The sequence below is a fragment of the Sus scrofa genome, chromosome Y (assembly GCF_054392235.1).
Source record: "Sus scrofa isolate SSC_HxYL_T2T_F1_AM1 chromosome Y, Sscrofa_HxYL_maternal_Yorkshire_Landrace_v2.0, whole genome shotgun sequence".
NCBI lineage: Eukaryota > Metazoa > Chordata > Mammalia > Artiodactyla > Suidae > Sus > Sus scrofa.
This window is the reverse complement of record NC_139402.1, coordinates 2,481,730-2,507,150: the sequence shown is the minus strand read 5'-3', so window position 1 is coordinate 2,507,150 and position 25,421 is coordinate 2,481,730. Positions and strand designations below refer to the sequence as shown.

Below are 25,421 nucleotides of genomic sequence, written 5' to 3'. Positions count from 1 at the left end.
GGATGCGGCCGCGCGGCGGCTTCGGGTTTCTCCTCCCGGCCCTGTCCCCGCCCACAGAGGCGGGACTTCCGGGGCCGCGGTGAGCGGGCCTCGCCGACCCCGGGCTTTGCACTGCGCGTGCGCAAGCCCGCCCTGCCCCCACCTCGCTGCCTGAGTTCTGGTCCCGCGAAGGTCTCCCTTGGGGTCGGAAGGCGAAGCGGTCCGGCTTAGGGCCGAGGCCGGGTGTTTGGGCCTCAATTGTTAATACAATTATGCATCCCACATCATATGCCAGTATAATTTAATTATAAGCTAGGTACGCACTTATTTACTTATTATAGGTATTGAGTTGTATAACACCGTTACACGTGTAATTGCATTCAGTATATACTATTCACGTGAATGTATAGTAGTTTTGCATTTTACATTTTTTACAGTTTAATATTTACTTTTTCGTAATGCTTATCTTAATATTTGGAAATAAGACTAGGTATTATGTTATTTTTATACATTCCGTAATACATTTTATATGTTTATTATTTTAAAGTAAATGTTAAATGGTGTTGAAAATTTACGTGTAAACATATAATATTTTTTTATCTTTTTTCCGCGGCACCCATGGCAAAAGGAAGTTCCCCAGGCCAGAGTTTGAATCCACACCACAGCTGCAGCAATGCTGGATCCTTAACCCACTGCACCACAGCAGGAACTCCTATCAGTATATTTTATGTGTTATATGGAACGTGTTTGGTAGATACTGAGTTTTTATATAAACTACATTTTGTATACAGTTTATGCATAATACTATTTGTTTATGTAATTTATACTTGTACATTAATGAACAGCAACTTATTAAGCTCCCACTTGATGGCAGGCACTGTACAACCAAGGCATGTGATTCTGATGCTTCAAATATGTCCCAAGTCCCAAACCGAGCATCTAAGGTGGGGGAACAGGAGCGCAGACCCTCTGTTTTTCTGTAAAGAAGTGCCAAAGGCTTCCGAAGGCATGAGGGTGGGTGAGGGGTCCCTAGGTCAGGGGGGCTTCTAAAAACAGGCTCCTGGGTATTGGCTGGGTGTCTGGTACGTGCAGGTCACACCGTCCCACTAAATGCTGTTCATGAAATAAATGCGATGATGCCCTCTTCCCAGCAAGGAGGAAACAGAGGCTCTCCAGGGCCCCCCACATTGTGGGAGGGGGGTCACTCTGAACCCAGGCTTCTCCTTGGGGTATGCATCTTTGCTTTCTTCTTTTGCCTTCTCTTCCTGAGAAGGCAGCGGTGTTTGCTGTTCTTTTGAAAGCCGTTCTCTCAAAGGCTGCGCACCGGTGGATAGCAGCTCTGATTTCCGCTGTTAAATGGGGAACCTGCTTGCCCACTGCATCCTATGCAGCAATTTGCAGCGCGAACGACACTGTGAGACAGTCACTTTGATGGAACCCGCAAGACAGACAATCGTCCTCATGTGGGAAATGCTCAGACAAAGTCCTTTTACATTTTGGAGCAAACTTTCCTTCCCTGGGAGGCTCCCCAGAAACAGAAAAAAACAAAGTTCCCTTGGACCGGCAGCCTTAATTCTTTGTCCCGGGGGGCCAGAGCGCATGGCTCTCTAAATCGGACACGGACTGGGAGGAGGACGAGGGGTCACTGCCGGGATTGCATGGCAAAGGCAAAGAGATTTTGCAGGTGTCACTGAAGTCCTTTATCCACGGAGTCAAGCCAACCACATGGAAGAGCCTCCCAGGTGGGCCTGGCCTCATCAGGTGTCGAGCTCAGCATGCTTGGAAGCAGCAGAGACACAACCCGGTGGCCTCGAGGAAGCAAAGTACCTGGCGGGAAAAGAGTACTTGGCAGGGGTGCAAAGGTGGCTTCTGGGAGATGACAATCTCTGTGCTCCAGCACAAGACACTGAATTCTTCCAACAGCCACGGAGCGTGGAAGAGACGCCTCCCCCCAGCCCTGATTTCGGCCTGGTGACCCTTGAGCAGAGAACCCCATCAGCTCCTGCCTGGATCCCTGCCTTTCAGAACCTGCGACGTGGTAAATGGGTGTGGTTTGAGGCCTCTACCTGTGGAGTCCTTTGTTACACCTCGGTGGGTAGCAGATACACCTGGAATGAGCACACGGGAACGCATGCCTTAACCACAGAAAAGCCTGCCTTTCCACCCCGTGCAGAAAATGAAGGCCTTTCTGCGCTTCGCTAAGCAGCTGTTTTCTTTTCATCCCTCTGTGCGTTTCCTAAGGCTGCTGTAAGATGTTTCCCGCAACAGAGAAGCTTAAACAACAGCAATGTGTCCCCTCCCAGTTCTGGAGAGCAGAGGTCTGAAATCAGGGTGCGGGCTGGCTGGGTTCCTCCTGCGGGCTCCAAAGAGGGGTCTTCCCAGGCTTCTCCCACAGGTCCCGGCGGTTTGCTGGCAACTGCTGGTGTCCCTGGGCTGGCAGTATCCTGTGCTGTCTTCACCGTCACAGGACCGCCCTTCCTGTGGGCGTCTGCCTCTGTGTCTCTTATTTTCCTAGGGAGCAGAGAACCCCATCAGCTCCCATTAGACTAGACCCATCCTACTCCACGGTGACCTCATCCTAATGTAACTAATTACGGCGGACCTGGGTACCCAGGTCCCGGCTGGATGGAGGCATTCTATGAGGAACCCCAAGAATTGAGATCAGGGAGCTCCCGCTGTGACTCTGCGGGTTAGGAACAACATAATACCCATGAGGACGTGGGTTCAATCCCTAGCTTCAGTCAGTGGCTTGAGGCTCCAGAAGCTCTGGCATAGGTCACAGATGCGGCTCGGATCCTGTGTTGCCGTGGCTGTGGCATAGGCTGACAGCCGCAGCTCTCATTCAACCCCTAGCCCTGGGAACTTCCATATGCCTCGTGTGCCCCCCCCCCAAGGAAAACAGAGCAGAACAAAACAAAACCAAACAAAGAATTGATATAAGCAAAACTGAACGTCTGGTTCTGAACCCAGAGCTGATCCCACTCTGGCTTCCCTGTGATTCAGAGAATTCCCTCCAGGTTAGACACCTTCCCTGTTCTGCATTGGCATTCCTTTCACTTTGAGCCATATCCAGAGACCCCCATGAATCTATTCCTACAAGAAAAATACCTAGTGCAAGCTTGTGGTCAATAAGTGTACGGATATGTGTATGCATGCATCTGTCTATCCGGTTATCCATCCCTCTACCTACAAATGCACGCACCCGTCTATCCACCCTCTTATCCATCCATCTGTCCTTCCACTCGCCCACCCATCCATTTCTCCACCCCATTATTCATCTATCCATTGGCCCATCCACCCACCCATCCAACAATCCACTCATCCTTCTGTCGTCCCACTCACCCATCCATCCACCCACCCATCAACCCATCCGCCCATTCCCCAATTCATCCATCTGCCCAACTACCCATCCACGTCCTCCATCCATCACCCATCCATCCATCCTCCCTCCCAATTCATCCATCTGCCCAACTACCCATCCACGTCCTCCATCCATCATCCATCCATCCATCCTCCCTCCCAATTCATCCATCTGCCCAACTACCCATCCACGTCCTCCATCCATCACCCATCCATCCTCCCTCCCAATTCATCCATCTTCACAGTGATCCATCCACCTGCTACTCATCCAACCGTCCATTCATTCATCCATCGATTCAACCATCCATCCATCCATCCATCCTTGCATCCCTCCCTCCATCTGTACTTCCAATCACGCACCCACCCATTCATCCACCCCACTCTCCATCTCCCCATTGGCTCTCATCCACTCATCCAACAATCCACCCATCCACCCATCGATGTGTCCATTCACTCTCCACCCTTTCATCTGTCTGTCTTTCCTTCCATCCATCCATCCATCCATCCATCCATCCATCCACCCGCCCACCCATCAAATGTTCTACCCTCCCATCCACTTGTCAGCCTATCTGTCCATGCATCCATCCACCCACCCATCCACCCATCCACCCACTCACCCACGTTGCCATCTGCCCTTTGACCCTTCTGCCAATATAGCCATCCCTCTCTCCCTCCGCCTCACACATCCACACCTCAAGACTTTATGCAAAACGACTCTGTTCCACCAGGTGGCGCACCCACCTCCTTGATGACCCTTCTCTTGGGAGCTCTGCCATATTGATTCTCTGGTCTGGTCTTGAAGCCAAGGTCTGGAGGGTCCCGCCTCCTCAGCAAATGCATCAGCCCAGGGGTTCTCCATGAATGGTGCCTTATTAATGAAATCCGCCATGTGCCACTCAGTCTCTTCTTGGTCAATTCTTCATTTATTCCCGAATTTTAATGCCATTTCTTGCGCCATGAGCAGCAGGGTAAAAATAAAAAGGCACCTTGCAAGTTGCAGGTGGTGCGGGAAAGGCATGCTCTCCTCTGCTTGTGTTGCGGCCATAAATTAACCTGCTTTTAGAAAAAGGAAATTCAACAAAATCTATCAATGGTCATTTCTAATGTGCCCACATTCCTTCTGAGATTTCCGTCTCAATGTTGGTAATTCATCCTACAGGATTATTCCCGGTATATATAAAAAAGTGTATGTGCAAGTTATATTGCAAATTACACACACACACACACACACACACACAGCATGTATATATAACATGCATATATATCGTCCCTGTAGGTATAAAAGGATTATGTGTGATTAATGCCTCTGGCTGCATTGTGAGACCTATGAACATAGCCCTGATGCGCACATATAGAGTGCTGAGTCAGCCACTACAGTAACCCCTGTGCTGAGTCAGACCCAGCAGTACTCATGCAACAGGATGCAGTGTTCCATGGAGACCTCACGGTGCAGCACTGGTGTGATGACAGGGTTTTCTTTTGCTTTTTTTTTTTGCTTTTTTTTTTTTTTAGGGCTGAACCTGTGGCATATGGAAGTTCCCAGTCAAATAGGAGCTACAGCTGCCAGCCTGCAGCACAGCCACAGCCATGCCAGATCCAAGCCCCCTCTGTGACCTACACCACAGCTCACGGCAACGCCAGATCCTCAACCCACGAAACGGGGCCAGGGATCGAATCCGCATCCTCGTGGATACAAGTTGGGTTTGTTACCCCTGAGCCACAGCGGGAACCCCTGATGATATGGTTTTCAACAGTGACTTCAGACGGCGGGATCAGCAGCTTGCGGCGGGGGCACTGCCGCGATGTCGAAGATGAAGGAAGGAGGATGAGGGTGGGGTAAAGGGCTCAGAGCTTGGTCAAGGGTGTCTGGTTGGATTGCAGGGGTCAGGGATGCTGGGAGGAGAGTGCCTGCAAGCTCCCTGGCTCTGGCCACCAGGGGAGATGGAGGACATGACCAGGGAAAATCAGCAGGAGAAAGTGGAGTTTGCAGTAGCAGGGAGGCAGGTGGTCCAGCAGGGTTGAGTTAGCTTGGAGGTGCCTGCAGCCTTAATGGAGCTGTCCTGTTAAGGTCAGGAGCCCAGGGTGAGTCTAGAAGTAGGAAAAGCCATGATACAGGCGGTGCATCCCCAGGACAGAAAGAGAAGAAACTGGGCACCATGCATCCATCCATCTTTCCACCAATTCATCCATCAACCCATCCATTAATCCACCCATCCATCTACTTACCCATCTGCCCAACTATCCACCCACCTACTACTTGCCCATCCATCCATTCATCTACTCATCCATCCATCTATCCATTCCCTAATTCATCCATCCATCCACCCATCCATCCATCCCCCAATTCAATTATCCATCCATCCCCCAATTCAATTATCCATCCATCCATCCCCCAATTCAATTATCCATCCATCTATCCATGCACTCATCCATCCACCTATCCATCCGCCAATTCATCCATCGATCCATCCATCCACCAATTCAGTTATCCATCCATCCCCCAATTCAATTATCCATCCATCCATCCCCCAGTTCAATTATCCGTCCATCTATCCATGCACTCATCCATCCACCTATCCATCCCCCAATTCATCCATCGATCCATCCATCCACCAATTCAGTTATCCATCCATCCATCCATCCACCCATGCACCAATTCAATTATCCATCGATCCATCCATCCACCAATTCAATTATCCAGCCAGCCATCTCTTATTTCATCCATCCATCCATCCACCCATCCATCCATCCACCAGTTCAATTATCCATCCATCCATCCACCCATCCATCCATCGATGTCAGCATCAACATGTGACAATATGCGTGGACTCTTGTCCACCAGGGAAACTCACCCAAGCCCTGGCACCCAATTGTATTGGTACCCAACCACCTACTCTACATGTGTCTGCCCTTTCATCTCCAGCCCCTTCCAGAGGTTCAGAATAATAATGTACATAGTCTCCATCTGCTCTTGGAGTTTGGAGCTGATCTGGCCAAAGTCCGCATAGCACAAATCACATCTTTAAATGGTCCAGTGAGCAAAGACCACCCCCCTGCCCCATGAAAGCAGGACACTGCAAGGGCCTGGAAGTCACCTCTCAGGAGCAGAGGGCAAAGAAAAACATCTCTTCAGGTCAGCTTAAGTCTTCACTAGACAAAAACAAGGTGCAGAAGTGCTACAAGGCAGGGTGGTGCTTGGAAGGAAGACGTGAAAGCCTGGAGCTGCCCGGGTGGGGTCCCCAGAGGAGAACAGAGCAGAGCTTTGAGGGCGGGCCCACGGGGCTTGTTGGAGGAAGTTGAGAGGACCTGGCCTCCCGGAGCAGAGAGGTGTCCTCCACACCAAACGCGGGCAGCAGTGGCCAAGTGTGGTTCTGGCACTGTCCACGGGGAGCTCACCCAGCCCTCAAGGGGGCTCCCCAGGAGAACGCGGTCCTGGCAGGTCTGCGCCAGGCTGAACCAGACAACCAGCCGTCGTCACCACCCAGGTGGAGGCTGTGGTTACCCCTCCACCCCCACCACATAAAGATTGATTTCATCTGCCACTTCCCCCTGCCTACGTGGCCTGTCACACAATTGTAGAGACGTGCATGTTTCCTGGAGTGGAAGGCCGATTAAGTGAGGGAGGGCCCTTGCGTCTGTGCAGAGATGGACTGCGCTTTCAGCCCGGTTGTCCCCACCTGTAGACCCAAGTCAAGTGTCTTTGGTGTCTTCTCCGCAGTTTCTCAATAGCGACCCTTCAACCTTCATGTGCCTTTGCCCCCACATCTGCATCGTTAGTGCTGTTTTTTTTTTTTTTTTTTTTTTTTTTTTTGGTAAGGAATTGGACCCGCATCCCCGCTCCAGCCCTTGGGAAGGAACTGTATTATGGGTGTGGTTCCCTCGGGGCCTTCATCCCACCCACCTTTCACTAGACAATGATCCTCTTGGAGCTTCTGTGCGGAGACGCAGAAACCCAGGGTGTGTGCTCAACAGGAGGAAGAAGCCACCTAGTCACTGGCAGTGGGCTGGAGGTGAGGTCACAGGGACAGAAGATCTGTGTCCAGCTCTGCTAAGGATGAGATCCTGAGAATCAGACCACCTTCCTAAGAAAGCATCTAGGGTATCACCATTGTTTATCTGACAACCAGGGAGGTTGCTAAGCAACTGGGCAAGGATTTTTCATTGAAAAACATAACCCGATGAGAGGAATGCTGGTTCCCGTGATGCAAATTCCGGGAATTCACTAGATGTCAACGCACAAGAGATGTTTTCAGGAGATAGGCCATGGGGGTGGGGGAAGATCTTGCTTCCTATGTGAGAAGCAGCAATCAGATGTCGTTAAGATCAGATTAGACAGTTGTCTCAGAACAGGAGGTAAAGACACGGAGCTGAGGTAAGAAGAACCCCTCCCTTCATAGAAAGGAGCGGTTTCTCACCAACGCCTCACTTTTTCTCCGTAGGGTAACTGGGGTGTGATTTGGAACGGAGGGTAAGGTGCCTGGCCGTGGTCAGCAGAACCAGGAAGAAGCTCAGCCTCCAGAGCAAACTCTGTGGGGACGGGCCAGCTGGAAGGTTCCAGTGACAGGTGACAGTGGGGACAGGCCCAGGACAGTGGTCCCCATCAGGGGCTTCTAACAAGTGAGGCTTGCCAGGGAGACCCAGAGCCCAGTCCGGAGAGGTCAGTGAGACAAGGACTCACCCTCAGGCACTGGGTCTCCCTCTGGTAGCGGGACCCTGATGTTAGGGCAGAGAGGGTTGCAACGATTGAGAATCCTAGCGACCCATTAGCTGAACCAGGGTCCAATGCCAGAGCACTGCCACCTTTGTCCTCTCCACCCATCCATCCACCCACCCAAGCATCCATCAATCCATCCATCCATCCACCCAACCATCCATCTGCCCATCCAACCATCCATCTGCCCATCCACCCACCCATCCACCCACCCACTCATCCATCCACCCACCCACCCATCCATCCATCCATCCAACAATCCACCCACCCACTCATCCACCCACCCACTCATCCACCCATCCACCCACCCACCCATCCACCCACTCATCCATCCATCCAACAATCCACCCACCCACTCATCCACCCACCCACTCATCCACCCATCCACCCACCCACCCATCCACCCACTCATCCATCCATCCAACAATCCACCCACCCACTCATCCATCCACCCACCCACCCATCCATCCATCCATCCAACAATCCACCCACCCACTCATCCACCCACCCACTCATCCACCCATCCACCCACCCACCCATCCACCCACTCATCCATCCATCCAACAATCCACCCACCCACTCATCCATCCACCCACCCACCCATCCATCCATCCATCCAACAATCCACCCACCCACTCATCCACCCACCCACTCATCCACCCATCCACCCACCCACCCATCCACCCACTCATCCATCCATCTAACAATCCACCCACCCATCCATCCATCCACTCACCCACCCACCCACTCATCCACCCACCCATCCATCCATCATCATCCACCACCCATCCATCCATCCACCCATCCATCCACCCACTCATCCATCCATCTAACAATCCACCCACCCATCCATCCATCCACTCACCCACCCACCCACTCATCCACCCACCCATCCATCCATCATCATCCACCACCCATCCATCCATCCACCCATCCATCCACCCACTCATCCATCCATCTAACAATCCACCCACCCATCCATCCATCCACTCACCCACCCACCCACTCATCCACCCACCCATCCATCCATCATCATCCACCACCCATCCATCCATCCACCCATCCATCCACCCACTCATCCATCCATCTAACAATCCACCCACCCATCCATCCATCCACTCACCCACCCACCCACTCATCCACCCACCCATCCATCCATCATCATCCACCACCCATCCATCCATCCACCCATCCATCCACCCACTCATCCATCCATCTAACAATCCACCCACCCATCCATCCATCCACTCACCCACCCACCCACTCATCCACCCACCCATCCATCCATCATCATCCACCACCCATCCATCCATCCACCCACTCATCCACCCACTCATCCATCCATCTAACAATCCACCCACCCATCCATCCATCCACTCACCCACCCACCCACTCATCCACCCACCCATCCATCCATCATCATCCACCACCCATCCATCCATCCACCCATCCATCCACCCACTCATCCATCCATCTAACAATCCACCCACCCATCCATCCATCCACTCACCCACCCACCCACTCATCCACCCACCCATCCATCCATCATCATCCACCACCCATCCATCCATCCACCCATCCATCCACCCACTCATCCATCCATCTAACAATCCACCCACCCATCCATCCATCCACTCACCCACCCACCCACTCATCCACCCACCCATCCATCCATCATCATCCACCACCCATCCATCCATCCACCCATCCATCCACCCACTCATCCATCCATCTAACAATCCACCCACCCATCCATCCATCCACTCACCCACCCACCCACTCATCCACCCACCCATCCATCCATCATCATCCACCACCCATCCATCCATCCACCCATCCATCCACCCACTCATCCATCCATCTAACAATCCACCCACCCATCCATCCATCCACTCACCCACCCACCCACTCATCCACCCACCCATCCATCCATCATCATCCACCACCCATCCATCCATCCACCCATCCATCCACCCACCCATCCATCCATCATCATCCACCACCCATCCATCCATCCACCCATCCATCCACCCACTCATCCATCCATCTAACAATCCACCCACCCATCCATCCATCCACTCACCCACCCACCCACTCATCCACCCACCCATCCATCCATCATCATCCACCACCCATCCATCCATCCACCCACTCATCCACCCACTCATCCATCCATCTAACAATCCACCCACCCATCCATCCATCCACTCACCCACCCACCCACTCATCCACCCACCCATCCATCCATCATCATCCACCACCCATCCATCCATCCACCCATCCATCCACCCACTCATCCATCCATCTAACAATCCACCCACCCATCCATCCATCCACTCACCCACCCACCCACTCATCCACCCACCCATCCATCCATCATCATCCACCACCCATCCATCCATCCACCCATCCATCCACCCACTCATCCATCCATCTAACAATCCACCCACCCATCCATCCATCCACTCACCCACCCACCCACTCATCCACCCACCCATCCATCCATCATCATCCACCACCCATCCATCCATCCACCCATCCATCCACCCACTCATCCATCCATCTAACAATCCACCCACCCATCCATCCATCCACTCACCCACCCACCCACTCATCCACCCACCCATCCATCCATCATCATCCACCACCCATCCATCCATCCACCCATCCATCCACCCACTCATCCATCCATCTAACAATCCACCCACCCATCCATCCATCCACTCACCCACCCACCCACTCATCCACCCACCCATCCATCCATCATCATCCACCACCCATCCATCCATCCACCCATCCATCCACCCACTCATCCATCCATCTAACAATCCACCCACCCATCCATCCATCCACTCACCCACCCACCCACTCATCCACCCACCCATCCATCCATCATCATCCACCACCCATCCATCCATCCACCCATCCATCCACCCACTCATCCATCCATCTAACAATCCACCCACCCATCCATCCATCCACTCACCCACCCACCCACTCATCCACCCACCCATCCATCCATCATCATCCACCACCCATCCATCCATCCACCCACTCATCCACCCACTCATCCATCCATCTAACAATCCACCCACCCATCCATCCATCCACTCACCCACCCACCCACTCATCCACCCACCCATCCATCCATCATCATCCACCACCCATCCATCCATCCACCCATCCATCCACCCACTCATCCATCCATCTAACAATCCACCCACCCATCCATCCATCCACTCACCCACCCACCCACTCATCCACCCACCCATCCATCCATCATCATCCACCACCCATCCATCCATCCACCCATCCATCCACCCACTCATCCATCCATCTAACAATCCACCCACCCATCCATCCATCCACTCACCCACCCACCCACTCATCCACCCACCCATCCATCCATCCACCCACTCATCCACCCACTCATCCATCCATCATCATCCACCACCCATCCATCATCATCCACCACTCATCCATCCATCCACCCACCCAGCCACCCATCCTCTCTACATTTTTACTGTCCTAACGTTAATGAATGAACACTCATCAAAAAACACTCAAACTCTCCTTCACCATCTGATTTTCAGCTGAGAGTTTTGCCACATCTGACACAATTCCCCTGACCATCAACCTCTCATAGTGATGAATGAACTTCACCTCACTGGCCTCGTCCTTGTTGCAAATGGTAACGTTTAGTTCACGGTGGATGTTCGTGTCCCTTTTTGTTGTGGTCCAGGATCACGTGACAGAATCACTGTGACCTTGTTGCCTGAATCGGGGTGCACTTGGCAAACACAGGGAAACCCTCCCCCGTCCTGCCAGGGTTTTCTCCCCCACAACCCACCTCGGTCACCCCACCTTGCTCAGAGGTGGGGCTCAGAGGTGGGGCTTCTGTAAACTGTCAGGTCACCACAGAGAGAGGGCGGGTGGGGCTGGCTTTTCGTTTCCTGCCCTCTTCCTGTTCCATTTTCACCTCACCTCTCACCACACCTCATGCAGCCACGGTGACGAGTCTGACACTCAGAATTCCAGGGGTGTTTAGGGCTGGGACAGGTGTCTGCTGCCATGTTCCCCGTGCCCCCTCCCCAGAGGGGCTCTGCCCCTGCCATGCCAGGAGCCCCATGCCTGGGTCTCTCTGTTAACAAGCCAGTTCCCTAGCACCCACTGCTTCTCCCTCCTGTCCTGGGCTGCTGCAGAAACAAACACAAGCGAGCTGTGTTCCTTGCACGTGGAAGGCTGCGAGGCTGAGATTAGCTTGCACAACGGGACAATGGCATTGGCTGGATCTGCTCGTCGCCCGGTCCAAATATGCACACCACCTTCTTGCTGGAAGGCTTGGCCACGGAAATTCGGCACAGTCCTTGAGGTCAGAGGAGCAGGCGTGGCTCATGATGAACCCCTCGCAGCCTGGGTGTGAAACAGATGAGCACCGCAGCCTCTGTCTGTGTCTCCGTGGAGGCGGCAGGAAGAGCTCAGCCACCTGCCACATGCCAAGAGCCCATTTTGGCCAAGCTCACCCCCTTTTCCTTATGCTTCCAGGGGTGACTGTGTCCCTGGACACACAGCGCTGGAAAATCTGCCTCCAAAAGGATGGCCTGGCTGCAGGATTGAGGTTCCCCCAGGGACCAAGCCTGGGTCCTGTCCCAGACGGTTACCACGCGTCTGCGGCATCTTGTTGCTGTCTGCACACACCAGCCGACACCCAGACCGCCAAACCTGACCAGACCCCAAGCTGTCAGGCTGTGGCGGCTGACCAAGCGGCCAGCCCTTCTGGGTCCATGTTTGGGATGCGCCTTGGAAAGGAAGAGCAGGAGCTCCCTGGGGGCTCAGGACCTGGCCTTGTCACTGCTGTGGCTCGGGTCGCTGCTGCGGCTTGAGTTCCATCCCTGACCCGGGAAGTTCTGTATGCCACAGGTGCGGCCAAAAAGGAAAAAAAATTAAAAACAAAAATAAAACAAAGGAAAAACATTGGCCCAGGGCACAAAATGCCACACAAGCCATTCACAGGAGCCCCTGGAGGTTTATAAATATTTGCCGCCTGGTTCCTGGAAGTTGCATCAGGCGGAGTGCCTGCACGGTCCTGCCAGGGTCATTGGCCCAGGCCTCGTTTGGCGGAACCCGGTCTGACTGCCAAGGGGTATCAGGATTGCAACGAGGGCCCTCCCCGCCCCCCTGCTGCTCTCTAAGCAGAGAGCTCACTTCTTTAGAATGAGGTGATTTTCTTTTCTGGCCGCCCTGCAGCATATGGAGTTCCCGGATCAGGGATCAGATCCAAGCCGCAGTCGCCACCTATGCCACAGCTGCTGCAACACCGGGCCCTTGACCCAATGTGCCAGGCCCAGGATCGAACCTGCCTCCGGGCGCTGCAGAGACGCCACGGATCCCACTGCACCACTGTGAGAAATCCGGCATGATTCCTTATGGAGGTGAGATTCCCATAACTTAAAACTGCATCGTTTCTTTATTCCTTTGGCTGTGGCACATAGCAGCTTGATAGGGGATCTTGGTTCCCAGACCAGGGATGGAACCCGGGCTCCAGCAGTGACAGTGCCAAGTCCTAACAACTAGACCACCAGGGAACTCCACCATAAAACCATTTTAAAATGTAAAATAGGAGTTCCCGTTATGGCTCAGCGGTAACAAACCCAACCAGTATCCGTGAGGATTTGGATTGGATGCCTGGCGTTGCTCAGTGGGTTAAGGATCCTGCATGGCTGTGGCTGTGGTGCAGGCTGGCAGTTATAGATCCAGTTTGACCCCTAGCCTGGGAACTTCTATATGCTGCAGGTGCGGCCCTAAAAACACAAAAAAATAATAATAAAATAAAATAAAACGAAAAATAAAGTGGGACTTAGTACATTGACGATGTTGTGTGGCCGCCACTTCTCTCTGTTCCAGAAGATTCTCACGCCCCCAAGGAGATCCCAAGCCCATGAGCAGCCACTCCCTCTCTCTCTCCCCCAGCTCCTCTCATCACAAACCCACTTCCTGGCTCTCTGGACTTGCCTGTTCTGGATGTGTCCTATCCACGGAATCCCACACCGTGTGTCCTTCTGGGTCTGGCGTCCCCCCTGAGCATCGTGGTTCAAGGTCCCTCCACGTGGCAGCCTGTGTCCGAGCTTCCCTCCTCTTCCTGGCGGAGTCGTAATCCACAGGAAGACACCCCAAGGAAAGAAAGCCGGTGAGTTTTATTTTGAAGACAGGTACATGACATTCTGCGGGGTTTTTTGTTTATTTGTTTGCTTGGGGTTTTTTTATTGCCACACCCATGGCGTATGGAAGTCCCCGGGCTAGTGGTTGAATCAGACCTGCAGCTGCTGGTCTACACCAACACCACTGCAACAGCGGATCTGAGCTGCAGCTGCAGGTCCACACCACAGCCACAGCAACAGCGGATCTGAGCTGTGTCTGCAAACCACACCACAGCTCACGGCAACGCTGGATCCTTAACCCACTGAGCGAGGCCAGGGATCGAACCCGCATCCTCGCAGATACCATGTCAGGTACTTAACATGCTGAGTCACAGCAGGACTCCTCTGCTGATGTTTTAAACTGGGCTTGTTTTCAGTAAACATTCTGAGAACCTGGGTGGGGCTGGGCACATCCCCTTAACCGTTTCCGAGCAGCGCGTGTGCCTGTGGGTGGGGCAGTGCGGGCTCTCCGGGGACAGAAAGCTGCCCACTTAACAGAGACTGGAGACTCCCTGACTGGCCGTCTCGTCCCCCTTCGTGTGGTCCCTAATTCAAAACACGGTGATGGTGACAGTGTCGCCAAAAGAATGCTCTGCCGGGGTTCACACAGGGACAGACCGAGAAGGACCGTGTGGGCAGACCCTCCCCCTCCGAGAGCAGAATTCTCAGCCTCAGATGTGCCCATGTGGGGGCTGGGGGACTCTGAGGGGGGCGTCCTGTGCTCAGTGGGGCTTTGGGCAGGGTCCCTGGTCCCCACCCACCACAGGCCAAGGCCCCCCTCGTCAGTAATTACAAGCAAATTGTCCCCATACTTGACCATGTGTGCCCTGGGGGCACAACTGACCTTGGCTATGAGCCACTGCGATTGATAGAAAGATGACGGACCCATATAGATATAGAGAGATGAGGCACACACTCAGATGGTACACAGCTAAATTAGGTGATGGACAGCTAGATGGATGGATGGATGGCTAGACAGGTGGCTAGACGGATGGATGATATGTGGATATGGATGTGATTAGATTAGAGACAGATGATAAGCTGGTATTGACGCTTGGTTCTTGGTTGATCAATGATAGATTCGAGATGATAAATTGATGACAGACGGATGATCAATCGACATCAGTGGTAAATGGACTGGTAGACTACGGAGATGGAGGATATATTGATGCATAAAGGATCAGTCGATCGATGGGCAGGCAGATAGAAGGTAAATGACCGGCCACAATGGCCATCGTCAAAACGTCTACAAACAAGAAGTGCTGGAGAGGGTGTGGAGAAAAAGGAACCCTGTGACACTGTGGGTGGGAATGCCAATTGGTTCAGCCCCTGTGGAAAGCAGGATGGAGATGCTTCAGAAAAACTAAACATAGAACTCCCATCTGATCCAGCAATCCCACTCCTGGGCATCTCTCCAGAGAAAACCATGATTCAAAAAGACGCATGTGCTCCAGTGGTCACTGCAGCACTATTTGCAACAGCCAAGACATGGAAACCACCTCAGTGTCCATCGACAGAGGAGCAGGTCAAGAAGAGGTGGTCCATAGACACAATGGAACATTACTCAGCCATTAAAAGGAAAGAAATGAGGGCATTTTTGACAACATGGATGGACCTAGAAATTATCCTGCTAAGGGAAGTCAGCCAACATACGAGACGCCAACATCCAATGCTTTCACTGACACGTGGAATCTAAAAAAAGGATACAATGAACTTCTTTGCAGAACAGATACTGACTCACCCACTCTGCAAAACGTATGGTTTCCAAATGAGACAGGCTGGGGGGTGGGGGGAGGCCCTGAGGGTTCGGGATGGACAGGCTGTAAAATTTGGTTGTGATGATTGGTGAGCATCTATAAATGTAATAAAACTCAATAAGTAATGAAAAAATAAAAGAAATGATGATAAATGCTAGACAGTAGATGGATGGAGAGACAACTGCCTAGAGAGATGCATAGACAGGTGCAAAGATCAGCGCATACACACACACACACACACACACGGATAAACAGCTAGATAGATATATACATAGATAGATGCACAGATAGATAACATAGCTTGTTAGGTAATAGACAGACAGACAGACAGACAGATGTGGTTTTTTGTTGTTTCTGAGCTGCCCAGAGCCAGGAGTCTGAGGAGGAGGGAGAGCAGGAAGGAGGGATGGGTCCCCGCGCCCTGAGCAGCTCTGTCCCTGCCTTGATGAGCGGGGATCAGAGGTGGGGTGGCCAGGCACCGGCCCCAGAGGAAAACCCCAAACCGCACGGTGGTGGGTGCTCTCTGTGGGTGGGTCCACAACCCCCAGAGTGTCTCAGAATTAACCTGATCACCGCACACGACCAGGAGCCAGGGCGGGGCTCAGGGGAAGCCCTACAGCCCCCTCCCTGGCAGGTGAGCCTGGGAGCCGAGGCTTTGGGGGAGCCACATGGAGAAGGCTGGGGCGGGAGACAGATTGATACAGAGATACGGGGCTGGGGGCCCAGAGGCGACCCTGCTGCCTGTCCAGGAGGCCTGGGCTGAGGGCCCCTGGGGGAGGGGGTGAGCAGGGAAAATGCAGTCAGTAGGGACCCTCCCCACCCCGCTCCCGGCTCTGCACCCAGTTCTCCTAGTGACATCCCGCTTCAATCTGATGCGCTTACTGCCGTGAATAGACCAGCACCGAAACGCTGCCCAGGCCGAGGGCTGTATTTTATTCACATCTTCTCATTTTCCCCCTAACGTCCTGCTTCTGTCTCAAGACCCCATCCAGGGCCCCCCAGGGCCCCCCATCCAGGGCCTCTCATCTTTGGGGGGACCTCTGTGCTGGGCCACTTCCTCAGACAGCTCTTGTTTCTGGGGACCTGGTCAGCTTTGGGGGCTGCTGGGCAGTGGTTCTGCAGGATGCTTCTCTGCTGGCTTCCTTCTTTTTTGCTTTTCTTTTCAGGGCCGCACCTGCAGCATGTGGACGGTCCATGGAGCTGCAGCTGCCGGCCTACACCGCAGCCACAGCAACGCAGGATCCGAGCCCCCTCTGCCGCCCACGTCACAGCTCGTGGCAGCTCGGATCTCTAACCCTCTGAGCGAGGCCAGGAATCGAACCCGCGTCCTCTCAAAGGCTAGTCAGATCCTTAACCCTCTGAGCCCCAATGGCAACTTCAAAATGGCTCCAGCTTTGGTTGAACTTGGCCCTGAGTTTCTGGAAGGTCTCATGCTGTGGGGACATCGCCTCCTGCCTCCCTGTCCAAGAGTCCCCCTGCAGAGCTTGCTGTGTCACTGCCTCTGGTGGCCAAATCCTCATCGTAGTTCCCCCGGCTGCCTTACGTCCCCTGCGGGGAGGATGGGAGAGGCAGACAACCTTTCTGAGGACACGCCCCCCGCGGGGAGAGGCAGCCTCTGCTGTGCAGGTGAACTTGGCCTTGAGAAGCCCCTCCCCCCTCAATCCACTTCCTCAGAATGCTCTGGAAAACATCAGCAGGTCAGCCTCCAACCGGGTCCTGCGGTTCACACATCGGGGCCCCAGACTTCACAGGCTGGCACTCTCACACCCTGGGCGGGCTGTCTCAGGGACCCACGGGGTCACCATGGTGGCGTCAGGGCAACTGCAAGCCTCACCTCCTCAGGGTTGAAACATGTCCCCTCCTGCGATGCTTGTCCTGGGGACAGGACCTTATTAGGAAACAGGGTCTTTGCAGGTGTGAGGAAGGGAAGGGTCTGGGAGGAGGTCCTCCTGGATGAGGGGGGCCCTCCCTCCAAGGACAGGGTCCTCCTAAGAGACAGAGAGGAGACCCAGACAAAGAGCAGAAGCCATGGGAAGATGGAGGCAGAGATGGGAGGGAGCCCCCAGAAGCTGGAAGAGGCAGGAAGGACCCTGCCCTGGAGCCTCTGGAAGGAGCGCGGCCCTGGGACCCCTTGACCTCAGACATCTGGTCTCCAGGATCGGCGGGTGGGGTGCCCCTGTGGTTTTAAGGTGTCTAGCTTGTGGCCAGCTGCCGAGGACCAGCTGCCGGAGGTGCCAGAGACACTAGTATTACCTAAAGTGTGCAAGCTGTGGCGTCTTTGAGGTGTTGAGAACTCGGGGGCCTGGAGCCCCCAGGGGCAGGGCTGGGCCTGGCGGGTGAGGGTTTGCGCTCTGCAGTGACCTTGGCCGCAGCCCACACAGATGCCCCAGGTCCACTCGGGCCCGGGCGTCCCACGGACCCGGGGTTTGCTTTCGGTTTTGAGATCGACGTGGCCGTTTCCCAAACCTCCCCAGGAGGCTCAGAGCAGGGACGGGGCCTCAGTGGCGGCGGGAATGGAGGGGACACACACACGTCCTCAGAAAAATCCAAGGTGCTCCACTGACTTCATATCTGTTGTCAGTTTCACTTTTCGTTTTTGTTTCCAGAGAAACTATTCCCAGAGCCCCTGTCACCTCCACCTGCTCTCTGGCTGCGGGGCAGGGGGCGGGGGCCACGGGGAGGCTCGGGGGGCCCTGGGGCAGGGGTGTCTGTTTCATTTCTTTTGCTTTTAACTTCAATGAAATCCACAAAGCCTATGATTGACCCCTTTCAAATGCGCCTCCGGGGGTACCGACTGCACCCACGAGGCTGTGTAACTGCCACTCTGTCTGGTTCTAGATACTGATGGGGTCAAGGAGACCTGGTCCCCTCAGCAGCCTCTCCCCCCTTCCTCCCCGGCCCCTGGCACCATGAACCCACTTCCTGTCCCTGTGTATTGGCCTGCTCTGCGTGTTTCCTACAAAGGGAGTCCCACATGCTGCGTCCTTCTGGGTCTGGCTTCTCTCTCTGAGCGTCGTGGGTTCCAGGTCCATCCACACGGCAACCTGTGTCCGAGCTTCACTCCTTATCATGGCTGAGGCGTGGTCCATGGTGTGGATGGACCCCATGCTGTTTATCCATCCATTCATCCATCTGTCCTTCTGCCCATCCATCCGTCTGTCCATCCATCATCCATCCATTCGCCATCCATCCATCATTCATCCATCCATCCATCCACCCATCCATCCATCCATCATTCATCCATCCATCCATCCATCCATCATCCATCATCCATCCATCCATCCATCCATCCATCCATCCATCATCCATCCATCCATCATCCATCCATCATCCATCCATCCATCCATCCATCCACCATCCACCCATCCATCATCCATCCATCATCCATCCATCCATCATCCATCCATCCATCCATCCATCATCCATCCATCCATCATCCATCCATCCATCCATCATCCATCCATCCATCCATCCATCCATCATCCATCCATCCATCATCCATCCATCCATCCATCCATCCATCATCCATCCATCCATCCATCCACCATCCACCCATCCACCATTCATCCATGCATCATCATCCATGCAACCATCATCCTTCCATCATGCATCCACCCATGTGTAGACACTTGAATTGAGTCCCATTTGCACCACCGCGAATCCTGCTGCCTCTCTGTATTATTGCCTCTCTCCTCAGTTCATGGGGATGGGTGCCTTTTCTGATGCCCCCAGATGCCCAAGCATGACGTATACACCGAGGCCTCACAGGCTGGCCTTGAGCCAGGGCTGCAGGGAAGTGAAATGGTTTCCCTGGGCCCCTGTACCCATGACCTTGTTTTTTTCTCTTGAGGTTTCGTTGATGCCAGCCTCTGGAGGGAAACGGCCCGGCCCCGGATGGAGAGGGCCCGATAGGTTGCTGTGGTGTGGGGGGAAAGGGTGTGCCCCTTCCTTTTCCCGCCTGTTCACCCGACTCTCAGCACCAGCAGGTCCACCCAGGGTGCAGAGAGGCCAGGAAGCCACGGGGCAGGGACTCGCCCTCTTGAGGAGCTGGTCTCAGTTTCTGCCAAACTGGTGCCTGGCGTCACTGCCTCTCAGGGACATGGATGGCTTTGCTCTGAAAGGAGGGTGGACACGAACCGAGTACAGGCTTGGGACGGTGGCCTGGCTGCTGGGCCTGGTCTCTGTGGGGGGGATGGGGAAACAGGGGCACCTCCATGGCCCCCCACACGCTTGAGGCACACGCTTATCTCAAACCGCCTCAGCATCTACCCTGGGGGTTCTGCCCCCTTGGTGGCAGGTCACACACTTCCCACCCCTCTTCTCCCTCCACCCCCACATGGGAGCCCGGACCCCCATGAACCGGGACCCCCATAAGCCAGGACCCCCATAAGCCAGGATGGAGAGGAGACCCTCCACCTGCTGGAAAGACCCCGAGTGGACCGGGCCTCTTCGCAGACCCTGTTTCCAACGATGGCCACCTTCACAGGTGCTGGGCTTCAACCCAGCTCCAAGAAATTCTCCACGAACCTCCACAGCCTCCATCCTCATCAGACGAGGAGAGAGAGTGTATTGCAGGGGCGGCAAAAACCTACGGAAAAGAATGTACCCAAAGCACTTGGCTGTGCAGCGGAAGTGAACACACCTATCCACGGGTTACACTGCAGTGAAAAGGGCTGATGGTGGAGATGGAGGGAAGGGTGGAGAGGGGGCATAGTGATGGTTACAGCGACGACGGGTAGCCGGATAATGGACGGCGGCGAGATAAAAGCATAGAAAATGGACAGCTGGGAGTTCCCGTCGTGGCGCAGTGGTTAACGAATCCGACTAGGAACCATGAGGTCGCGGGTTCGGTCCCTGCCCTTGCTCAGTGGGTTAACGATCCGGCGTTGCCGTGAGCTGTGGTGTAGGTTGCAGATGCGGCTCGGATCCCGTGTTGCTGTGGCTCTGGCGTAGGCCGGTGGCTACAGCTCCGATTCAACCCCTAGCCTGGGAACCTCCATATGCCGCGGGAGCGGCCCAAGAAATAGCAACAACAACAACAACAAAAGACAAAAAGACAAAAAGCCAAAAAAAAAAAAAAAAAAAAAGAAAAGAAAAAAGAAAATGGACAGCTGGAGGAGAGACAAATAATTGATAGATACAGAGAAGATAAATAGATGCCAGATGATAAATAGATACACGAGACAGAAGATAGATGACAGGTAATCGATAAGTGGACAATAGATAAATGTAGCAATAGGAAGATTGATGCTTAATGGCTCTGTGCCTGCAGGCAGGCGGGGTGATGGCTAGACGGATAGATAATAAACCGGTGATAGAAGGAGAAGGTGTATGGGTAGATAGTGGATAAGTACAAAATAAACATATAAGTATGAAGATAGAGGATCACTAGGTGATCCAAAATAAAGTGAGATGACAGGAGTGCCTGTCCTGGCTCAGCAGAAATGAATCCGACCAGTATCCATGAGGATGCGGGTTTGATCCCTGGCCTCACTCAGTGGGTCAAGGATCCAGCGTTGCCGTGAGCTGTGGTGCAGGTGTCAGATGCGGTTTGGATCAGGCGTTGCTGTGGCTGTGGTGCAGGCGGGCAGCTGGAGCTCCGATCAGACCCCAAGCCTGGGAATTTCCATGTGCCACATCTGCAGCCCGGAAAAGCAAATAGATAAAATAAAATAAATAAATAAAAGAGAATCAGAGATAGACGATGGCTCTAATCTATAGATTATAGAAGGTAAAGACATGATTGATGGAAAGATGATAGGGTTCCGTGTATCCTCCATGCACTGTAAGTAAAGGACCCCGCTTTCTCAGCGGAACAGTGGTGCCCTCTCTGCTAATTCATCGCCCTGAGACTTCCCACAACACTGTCTCGGAGACTCAGAACGCGCCTCGGCTTCAGCGCCGGCCCTCGGTTCCGCGAGCGCCTTTCCAGCCGCCGCCGCTCGGCCCAGCGCCCCGGCTGTGCCTTCACCTCCGCGCCCGCGCCCGCGGCCCCGCCCCCGCCCCACGACGCGGGGTGACGACGCCCCCGCCACCGGCTGCCCACTTCCGACGCGGGCAGGCTCTAAAAAGATGCCACGCTATTGCGAGTAGAAAAACACAACGCCAAGATCCCATCTGCACAACCAGAAACGCACTCGCACACCGTGCGGCTGCAAGAGGTCACCCAGCACGCAGCTTTCGCGTGCAAGGGGAAGTGCAGGCGGCGAGCATACTTTCAAAAAACGATTTCTTGTCCTTCTTCAATTTGTCCTTATGATTACCGATATTCAACATTCATAATATTTACAGATTGTTTTCCCTTAGTATCAGTTAAAAAAAAATTTGGAGTTCCCGCTGTGCAGCACCAGCGCACAGGTTCCATCCCTGGCCCCGCACCGTGGGTTAAAAGATCCAGCGTTGTCGCAACTGTGCTCACAACCGCGGCTCGGATCTGATCCCTTGGCAGGGAGACCAAAAAGGGGAAAAAAAAAACTTTTTTTAATTATAGTTGATTTGCAATGTTGTACCAATTTCTGCTGTGCAGCAAAGCGACCCAGTCATACAAATACATACATTATTCCCAGAGGGAATAAACACCTAGGTTTTTTTTACTTAAAAAATAGTTTACTTATATTATCTTCTAACTTTTTCTTTTCTTAAGGAAAAAGCCCGAGGCATCTGTTCCCTCTAGAATACATTGCGGGTCCCCGCCGGGTGCACCTCCAAGACCCAGGGGCCCTTCCCCCCCCCCCCCCCCCGCCGCCGCGTCAGAAGCGCTTCTGCAGGCAGCAACCCCTCCCAGGGGCGGGAAGGTCTCCCCGCAGCCGCCTGGGGTCGCGGCCGAGCCCCGGGGCCCGGACTCTGGGCGCCGGCTCCCCGCCCCCAGCAGGGCGCGCGCTGATAGGAGGGGGCCGGGGCTCGGCCCAGGGCGGCAGGCGTACACAGACGGTTGCACAGGAAATTTCAAAACGGGTTTCCTCTCCACCTACCCCGAGTGTCCAAGGCGCCGCTGAGCCTGGAAGTGGCCTTGGGGACTTGGTCCGGCGGGCGTGCAGCCGGCTCGCCATGGATCCTGCGCCGCGAGCCTGGGGGCCGCTCGGGACGCTGGCCCCGGGGCCGTTCGCCCACACAGACCCCGGCTCGCTCAGGGGCCACAGGACGCCGCTTCCTGACCCCCGGCTCTGAAGCACAGCTGCCGCCCTCCGACCCGGTGGCGTCTACACCGCGGACGCGCCCCGCCGCTGCAGCCGCGGCCGGTGCAGGTGAGTTCATGGCCGTTTCCTTATGGACGTGCCTCGTCTGCAACGAGGGAGGGTCGCGGGGAGGGTCTCACGCGAGCTGGGAGCGAGGCTGCGTGCCCTCTCCTCTCCCGGGTGCAGACGGGCTAGAAAATCGTCCAGAAAGGCACGCGCAGCCACGGGCACTGGGCGCGGAGGCGCTGGCCCGCTCCCTCTCGTGCAAAAGCCTCCGGGAACACACCTGCACCCAGGTGAGCCCCGAAGGCGGCGGCGCCCGGGGCCTGAGTCCGGGGGGACGCTCCGAGCAGCGGACGCCTCCGGCTCGCTCACACGCCCAGCTTCTCGGGGCGTTTTGGAAGCTGAGGCAGACAGTCTGCGGAGCAGGGCCGCCCCACGTGCCGCCTGGCGGCTGCCCAGCGCCACCCGGGCCGTCTGCGCCTCGGGGTCACGCCTGACTAAGAGGAATGACGGAGCGCGTGGTTCTGCTTCCAAACTGAGGAGGGGTTTTTCTCTCCTCGGTCGTGTGGTCGCGTTTGCGCAGCCCTTGTGGTCAGAGGCGGCCGGCACCCCCCGGAGCAGGCGGGGCGAGGGGAGGGGACGCACGGAGCCCGGGCGGGGCCTCGCCGCCGTCGCCTCGGGGTGAGAAGCCGAGCGAGGGGTCCGGCGCCTGGGGCCGGACGTGAGCTCCAAGGGTGCTTTTGAGACGCTGCCGCGCTGCCGCTGCCGAGATGGTGACTTTATCTCGTTTGTTCGGGCCTTGCCAAGGTCGGTGTGGATGGAGGGATGGGGTGCGCCCCCTGGACGCGGTCCCCCGAACCCTGGCGGCCCCGCCCCTCCAGGAGGAGGGACCAGGCCCAGGGAAGAGTCCGGGGTGAGGATGGGGTGTGTGCGCTGGGTGGAGGGAGCCTTGGGGCGGTCCCGGAGGAAAGCTGCAGGGTGAAGGCGGGGCAGGAGGGTGCTGTGGGCCAGGCCGGGCGGAGCCGCGGGGCTGTGTTCACAGCAGGTGGTGCTGGCCTGACACCCGAGGGAGGCCCGTGAATGACAGGGGGCTGAGAATAGGGAACCCTGGACTTTAACAGCCGTGGTGGGCGGCTGGCCATTGTTTATGCGGGACAGCAGGACCCCAGGATCCCCGACCAAGCGAGGAGGTGCCAGAAGAGAGGGACAAAGCAGGTGTTGGGGCAGGATGGAGGGCCAGGGACACGGGGTCGGGGCACAGCTCTGCCGTGACACGAGTGATGTCCAGGCTGGGTGGTCCTGCCAGGCCTTGTGGGGTGTGGAGCGGCCTCTCCACTCTCCACCCACCAGGTGCCAAAATCTCCCTCTCCCCCAAGTTGGGACAACCGGAAATACACCCCCCTCCAGGCGTTGTCCTATGTCATGGGGTCGGAGGGACAAAATCGCCCCAGCCACAAGCCCAGATAGATGATAGATAAATAGATAGATAGATAGATAGATAAGGTATAAATGGCAGGTAAATAGATAAATTCGATGATCCATAAGTAGGTAGATTGTCCATAGATAGATGCGATAGATCCACTGACCTGAGAGATGGAGAGACCGAAAAGTAGCTGATAGGTGGATAGACAAAGAGGTTACAGATAAATCAGACAGGTGATGGCTACTTAGATGACTGCTAGACAGATGGTAGAGGGGCTGACGGATGGATAGATAAGTAGGTGGTTGATTGGTCCATATTCGATAGATGATAGGTATACAGATATATAGATGATATATAGGTGGTGGATGGATCAATAGACAGATGACAGCTAATGGATGGATGGATAGACAGATAGACGGAGAGATGAGTGATGGATGGATAGACAGATGGGAGGGTAGATTGATAATGGATAGATGGATGATGGATAGACGGATGCATCATGGGTGGATCCACAGGTGGGTGGATAGATAGATTATGGATGGATGGACAGGTAGATGAATGATGGATGGAGAGACAGAAGGACAGATAGAAGGCTGTCATGGTAAGGAAGGGTTTCTCAACTCAAACCACTGGCAGTTTAGACGAGATAATTTGGGGGTGTCATGCGCCCTATGGGTATTGAGCAACAGCAACTCTGTTCCCACCCACCAGATATCAGTAGCACCCCCACAAACCATGACACCCCAAACGGTCCCCAGCCATTGTCCAGTGTCCTCTGTGGAGCAGAACGGCCCCCAATTCAGGGCCCCCAGGGAA

The 25,421-nt window shown here is 54.7% G+C and overlaps 1 protein-coding gene and 1 long non-coding RNA gene across 2 annotated transcripts in view; one reads left to right on the top strand and one right to left on the bottom strand.

Annotated features, from left to right (window-relative positions):
- Positions 1–263: 263 nt before the first annotated feature.
- On the bottom strand, positions 264–23,739 carry LOC146394327 (uncharacterized). The gene is made up of 4 exons (XR_014836005.1): positions 22,976–23,739; positions 14,063–14,189; positions 4,081–4,392; positions 264–2,490 (listed from the first exon to the last, which is right to left on the bottom strand). It is a non-coding gene; the product is annotated as an uncharacterized LOC146394327 (long non-coding RNA).
- The window catches only part of LOC146394325 (S-geranylgeranyl-glutathione receptor P2RY8-like), a 50,450-nt gene continuing 47,985 nt past the window's right edge, over positions 22,957–25,421 (top strand). Inside the window, exon 1 of the mRNA XM_085008966.1 lies at positions 22,957–23,248. The gene's annotated coding sequence lies outside the window, so the exon portion shown is untranslated. The remainder of the gene's footprint in view (positions 23,249–25,421) is intronic.